Source organism: Gymnoscopelus braueri (genome assembly GCF_963280865.1).
Source record: "Gymnoscopelus braueri genome assembly, chromosome: 7".
Lineage (NCBI taxonomy): Eukaryota > Metazoa > Chordata > Actinopteri > Myctophiformes > Myctophidae > Gymnoscopelus > Gymnoscopelus braueri.
In genome coordinates this window covers 9,394,623-9,402,319 of record NC_137608.1, presented here as the reverse complement: position 1 = coordinate 9,402,319, position 7,697 = coordinate 9,394,623, and the positions used below count along the sequence as shown (strand labels likewise).

The 7,697-nt window shown below is 39.6% G+C and overlaps 1 protein-coding gene across 1 annotated transcript in view; it reads right to left on the bottom strand.

Moving 5' to 3' along the window:
• Positions 1-7,697, bottom strand: part of LOC308088574 (uncharacterized protein) — a 136,489-nt gene that overhangs the window by 47,187 nt on the left and 81,605 nt on the right. The window contains exon 8 of the mRNA XM_080433077.1: positions 6,563-6,639. The gene's annotated coding sequence lies outside the window, so the exon portion shown is untranslated. The remainder of the gene's footprint in view (positions 1-6,562; positions 6,640-7,697) is intronic.

Sequence of the window (7,697 nt, the reverse complement as noted above, 5' to 3'; positions counted from 1 at the left end):
GTTTGCAAAAACAAGCACAGAGAAGAACAGATCAATACAAGGTCTGTTAAGTAATGCTCTACTACTCTATTACAGTTTTTCTCCGTTGATGACCATGATCAACAGAGATGCCATATATGATCTCATAACCCACTACTCGGCCCACTGATTTAGAAACACTGGCCCTCATTTATCAACATGGTGTAGACCAAATAATGGGCATACGGCGAGATCATCTATCGTCACTTTGACTTCAGAATACGGCCCGCTCAGATCTCACGGCAGGTCTGTGAAAATATATATTTTATAAACTCATTTAAACAAACTGCTTTTTAACTATTCAAAAATATAATATTTCTTAATTATGAATAATTATAGCTTGTAGATTGGCTATTTTCACCATTTCAAATTGATTTTAAATAATAATAAAAAAAAATGGAACATACAAGGTTTCCACCCGACAGCGACAATACATAGCCTATATGGTTCTGTATCAGTATATGAGTCAGTTTTAGCAGATTTAATTCTAATTGGATACTATGCATAACAATTTCATGGGCCTGGGTAGGTCATCCTGGCCTGGCGGAGATCTCTCTCTCTCTCTCTCTCTCTCTCTCTCTCTCTCTCTCTCTCTCTCTCTCTCTCTCTCTCTCTCTCTCTCTCGCTCTCTCTCAAAAGCATTGCTTGATCTGCAGCATTTTAAACTGGAATATAGGCTAGAAACAAACCTACCACTGGTTAAATGTGCAGCGTTTCACTTGATGTTGTCCACAGTATTTAGAATCTCAACCAGACAACTGGTGTCTACCGTATTGACATGAAGATCATAGAGAGAAACAGTGAAATGAGCGTGGCAGTACATTCGGGGGCATGAAGGCCACTGTGGCCGTAGGGCATGTAATTTTTCTAGGGGCACACAGCCAAAGAGAGGGTCAACGACGGCCATTGTGGCTGACGTGAAATTCCTGCCCTGGCCTCAGGTATAAATGGGTTAAGTCATTCAGATAAGATTGCAGATCTGGCTGCATTGGCTATTATTACAAAATATACAAGCGTTTACGCGAGAGCATTTTCGGGAGTCGGGACCAACGCGGTGCCGCCGCTGTAATCTTTTCATGGACAGTGAGGTCTCCAAACCTATATACAGTAGCGTGTCCTATGGAGTTATGTACAACCTGGGTTAAGCATAGAATCCCGATGCTACAAACCATTGCCCAGCGCAGGTGAATCTTCATGCTGTGGATTTATTTGGGCAGCACGAGTCTCATGGCCATGGGGAATACATGACTGCTTTATTTTAGTGTAACTCGAACGCGCACTGCTCGGTATGGGTTAAATAAATTAATACAAACGTATCCATTCATGGAGATGTGCTTTATAAATATAATATATAAATATTGTACCGTTAAGGAATACACGAAACACAATGTTGGGCTTGCAAGTAGGTAGGTGCGTGTGCGTTTACGTGTGCATGTGCGCGCACGTGTGTGTGTGTGTGTGTGTGTGTGTGTGTGTGTGTATGTGTGTGTGTGACTTGACAGGCAGCGAGGCGAGCGGGGGAAACTCTTCTCCATACTTTGGTCGTATTCCGGTTCTTCGTGGCGTAAAATCGGGGCGTTCGAGAACATTTAAGGGCGTGTTATTTAAATGACGGTCGGTTTCAGCCGTGGCATTTATCAAAGCTCCGACCAAATGTACACTAGGATTGGCTGTATAGGATCCTTTGATAAATCTCACTTAGACGTTGGCGTAAGGGCAAATATAAAGCAAAAAATAAGCCGGTTTTTACACTCCATTGATAAATGAGGGCCATTGGATTGGTATGCCTAATACATTGGCTGCTAAAAAACTAAAGCAGAAATACCCTAGGTTGGGGTAATTGTGAACAAACTGGTGGGAAGAATAAACAAGTCTGTTTCAAGCCCTCCAAACCAACAACAAAAATATTATCATGTAGCTTCAGGATGACCAAGTTAACAGTTTACTGACTGCTTTGTATTTCTTGTTAACTAGCTTGAAACGGTGTACTGTACTTGTGTATTATTCCTATTGCTATTGCTCGACCTCCATTAACTGGCAATAAAACTGAAAATGTCTTATAGATAAGTTACTGAGTGATCTATTTCCCTGGATGGATGGATGGACGGACGGACGGGTGGACGGACAAACAGACGGACGGATGGACTGTGAAAAATATATGTATTTATGCTTTGTTTTCCCTGTGTAATGTAATGTACTCTATTGTGCTTGTTTTTATATTTTGTGATGTAAATTAGCATATTTTGTAAATCCGGTGTATTTACACTACATTGATGTGTAGTGTTCATTAATATGCAGTGTCCCATCTAAATAAACAAATAAAGAAAGAAAAAGGAAAATATATGGATAATAATAATAATACATCAGACTTATATAGCGCTTTTCTTAGTGACCAAAGTCGCTTTACAAAACAAATCAAAATAAACAACTTTATTCGGAGAGAAAAGGTTAAAAGAGAGGTAGCAGGGAGCCTGGTTATTGAGGGCCTTGTAGGTGATGATGAGTATTTTGAAATCTATTCTGTGTTTTACTGGGAGCCAGTGAAGGTCGTGGAGGACTGGGGTGATGTGGTCTCTGGATCGAGTTCGGCTGAGGAGAAGGGCAGCAGAGTTTTGCACCTATTGAAGTTTCTTGAGAACTTTGGAGGTGGCTCTGTAAAGGAGGCTATTGCAGTAGTCGAGTCTGGATGTGATGATGGCATGGATGAGTGTCTCTGCAGCAGTTTGGGATAGTGTGGGACGGAGGCGTAGTTTTGGTAATCTGGTTGACGTGGGATTGGAAGGAGAGGGTGGGATCCAGGATGACACCAAGGTTGCAGACTTTGGTGGAGGGGGTGACAATGGATAAATGATGTGTATACATTCTGGCTGGTTGCATGAAGTATCTTCATTTAGTATTTAGTATCTTCATATCTTTCTTTTAAAATGCACTTAAGATTTCTTTAGAAAGCATTCCCTTGAAAAAAGTAAACAACCAGAAAAACGAAGGTTTTGTGCACCAGGTCTTTTTTAGTCTATACGCCCGCCCACACTTAGCAAACTGTGATATTTACTGTACTATAAATGTTTAATGCTGCTTGAACTTGGGTGTGAACATCTGGTCACCTTGTGATGCCACTTTAGGAACAGGTAAGCTAGTTTACTGTTGACAGGCTAATTTAAAGATGATTCTTTGCTAGTTTGTTCCGAAAAACACCAACCTGTACGGTGTACATAGAGCTGTGGTGTTCAGTTATGATCCATGGAGATCCAAATGCGTTCAGGCTTTCATTTCACCCAAACAATACAGTAGATTTCACTCCTTAACACAGAGAGGCTGGATAATTAACGGGTTAGGTCATATGCAGTGATATTTTCCAGCTACTCAGGGCGTCCCCTACTCAGGGTCCTATTATGGTTAACAATAGTGTAGGCTTAAGCGTTGGGGGTTTGAGATCAGATCGTAGAGCAATTGAGAGAGACTAACATCGTTGTAAATGAAGAATATTTGTATTACATTCAATATTCAATCATGTATTTCCTCAAACCAACTTACATTGATTTGGAATTAGTTTTCATCTTGCTCAGATGAGATAACAACGCACAAGAAGAATGAAGAAGTAAAGCTTGCCATCTGGTGGCCAACAGTACAGAACACTACTGTATATTCAAGCATTAAACCCTCATAATAATAATAAGTTCTTTACAGAGCAATAATACAATTACAGAAAAAGTACAACTAATTTAACAATAAAGCAAAAAGAAAAGGAAAAGCATAAAATAACATTAAAATAAAAGCAAAAAAGGAAAAACAGTGAGGACATGAATAACAACACAGAGATTTCAAAATCAACTAAAAGCAAGAAATAGGTCTTGAGCTGTGCTTTAAAGCTATCCACAGAGGCTGCCTGTCTTATGTGTAATGGGAGTTTATTCCACGCCGTCGGCCCGTAGAAGCAGAATGCTGCTTCACCGTGTTTTTATATGTCATTGTAGGCACTTCGAGCAGGTCAGCACTAGAAGACCTGAGGGGGCGGTTTGGAACATATCTAGGCAGGCAATCATAGAGGTAGGAAGGTGCCAGACCATTTAGAGCTTTATAAATAAGTAAAATACTTTTAAAATCAATTCTAAAATCAACCGGGAGCCAATAGTGAAGCTAGAACTGGAGTTATATGTTCTCTCATCTTAGTTTTAGTTAAAACTCTGGCTGCTGCATTTTGAACAAGTTGTAATTACGGGGCCAGGCTGCCAGCATGGCTCCGTTTTGATATTCGCATTATTCTGTTTCTTCTGCCGTTTTTGGCAGTTCTGGCTTAACCGTCCATACGCTTTTTACGATACGGCCATATGATAGATGGTAATGAAAAACTATCAACAAATAAATCTCATAATCTTTCGTCAAAAGGTGGCGCTATAGCACTCAAATGAAAAATGGCAACTTTGACCAAGTACAACTCATGCCCTGTTTGACCTATCGCCATGAAACTTGGATACACATATGGGTCTCCTCATGCTGAACAACTTTCATACTCTGACTTTTGACCTCTGACCTTTAGATCTCCCACCATTTTGAATTATATGAAAAGCAGTTAAAATCTATCTCCTCCTGGGATTTTTGCGCAATCTGCACGAAACTTGGCTTTAATGTGCCAATGAATATTGCAGTTTTATGACAATTATTCATCTGCCCCTAACACATACATGCAGACTCACATTTCTTTGAAACTTTGCAGTAATGTAGAGGGTCATTCCAAATATCACTGAAACCAATATTACTCCAATTGGCCAAAGGGGGGCGCTAAAGCAATTTTTTTTAAATGCAAACTTTAAACAGGCAAAAGTCATGCCTCGCTTGGCCGACAGCCATTAAACCTGCTTACACATGTGCCTTGACTCATGAGGAACACATCTATCACGTTGACCAGTAAGCTCCGCCCTTAGATTTAGATTTTGAGCAGTTTGAAAAACACTTAAACCCAGGATTTTTCAGCTATTTGCGTGAAACTGTATCATCTGTGTGATTTCCTTCTTCACAGGTCCTTGTCTGTTGGTCCAATGGCTTCTCGCTTAAGCGTGTGCCTTTCAACTACAAGATCGCCAGTTCAAGTCTTGATGCGGTCTTTATTTAAGTTGAATTGCAAACAACATGACTGTATCAATGAATACATGTGCAAATGGTAAAGATAACACGAAATGCTTATTTGAGAGTATGCTTTTTCAATGTATGACATACTTCATTGTGAAAATAGCCGATCTACAATCTCACAACTTTTCAGATAGCAACGCTTTGTGAGCTTGTAGATCGGCTGCTTTCACTGGTTTCGGTTCCGAGGAGACATACAATTTCTCTATTGGTAAATGGTTTGTGAACGCGTGATCTTAGTGTTAGTGAAACAGGGGCTTGGTTCATGACAGAAGGCAAGAGTTTATGGTCTTCAACAGACAACATCAGCCTGGACAAAGCTATAGCACTATAGGTAGTGTTGCAGCCGAAGGTTGAGAGTTCGATTCCTGTTAATGGCAATAGGTTCGGTTGAGATGTCCATTTAATCCATTCTGTTTCTCTCTCTCTCTCTCTCTCTCTCTCTCTCTCTCTCTCTCTCTCTCTCTCTCTCTCTTTAATCTATTCCGTTGCCATGTCTCTCTCTTCTATCTATTCCGTTTCCATCTCTCTCTCTCTCTCTCTCTCTCTCTCTCTCCATTCTTCATTCACTGGCCCCGTATTATTGCTGCTTGCAGCTATATTTTGTTAGTTGTTTTCTTTGGCAGGCCAGAAAAAAGTGCATTGCAGTAGTGAAGCCGAGAGAAAACAAAAGCGTGGATCAACGTTTTTGCATCGTCCAACGACAGATAGCTCTAATTGGCGCAATATTTCTAAGATGAAAGAAGACAATCTTGGTATCATGATTAATGTGTGTATTAAAATTCAATTCAGAATCAATAATAACCCCCAGGTTCTTTACTGTAGTGTTACTTTCTACAGTCAGGTTACCGAGTCTACTTATTGATTCTCTCTGCTCAGCGGGTCTGGAGTTAGGTTGGACCCAGGAAACATTGATATGCTCCCACTTTCATTATGAATTATACAAAATAAAACGTTCAGCAACCCTAAATATTAACAATGATAATAATAATAGTGAAACAGAAAAAAGAAAAGAAATGAACCTTTGTTTGCTAGGAAGAATAGAATGTTGAACAAAGTTTGATGACAAAGTCCAATTAATACATGTGTACATTAAAAATATATAAAATCTGAAACCCCATTTCTGCAGTTTTCCTTTGTTTATAACAACAGTAGGTCTGTTATTGAATTAGTCATTTTAACATTTTAACATTGTTTTTGATATGTGATAACGGCTATGATATATTTTGTTTGTTTGTTCCTGTCAAACAAAACGTAATGAGTTATTACATCAGCAAGCCCCTATGAATATGATGTCATGATTTCATTCACCTGTGTGATTCGCATAGCTCTCTCTCTCTCTCTCTCTCTCTCTCTCTCTCTCTCTCTCTCTCTCTCTCTCTCTCTCTTGTATTATCATGTATTTGTTTGGTTACAGTACCTGCGGCAACACAATATTCTCGATGTCTTCTTCGGTTAAAGACGTCTCTGAAGATAGCCCCATCCTCTGACCAATGACTTCACCTACAGGTAAAATATTCCAGAATTAGAATACAGATGGGTATGATATTGTTGATGATGTGGGTAGAACCGTGGGTTCTGTAGCCAGGGGCGGAGCGTCAGGGGGGGGGGGCTGGGGGTGCGGCCGTTCCCCGCCCCGGAACTCCAGGGGCCCACAGCCGTCACATCACACCACAAGGACTTGAGCGCACTTTGGAGTCTTCGGCCCTCCGCCTCTTTTCCGGCCACTCCGCCACTTGGCACCAAAGTGACAGTGATGTGAATATAGTAAACAGTAGGCGAAATAGAAGTAGCAGGACTAGTTTTCTTATATACTGGCAGAATCTCCTTTGTTCACATTCAGATCTGGAGAGTGAAAGAAAACATCGGAGCACAGGAGCAACAGATAAAGATGATTAACAACATTTGGATTATACGTGTCCATCTCCACTGGTTTTTGCACCGGTATGAAAGTGATTTGTACCTGTGCATTCCTGCATTGTTTTCTGCATAGTTTTTAATCTTTTTTTGTTACTGTTTTCTTTGTGAAGCACTTTGTAACACAGTTTTGAGCGGTGCTATATAAATAAAGTTTTATTATTATTATTATTATTATTATTATAAGCTCTTACAGACAACAAAATATACAGTGACACACCTTCAAATGCAAAATATTCTATTCACAACTCATCAAATATGTCCGCTTGTTCAAGTGCCCCAGGCATCCCTTTCTGATACCGTGAAAGGCCTCAATACAATTAAAACTCCCAAAATGTCTGAAATGGATGCCTCAGGCATGTAGCTACATGACGATTGCAAAACAAGGCAATGTCGCCATTAAAACATTGAGAATCAAATCACCCTGAAGTGGCTTATTTCTCAATAATGACTGCCTTCGCTGTTCATCATCCGTTACTTATATCATGACCAGTTACCTACAGTATATATATATATATATGTATATATATATATATATATATATATATATATATATATATATATATATATATATATATATATATATATATATATATATATATATAGTGAACCCAGCGTTGAGCTGGGTTCACTATACA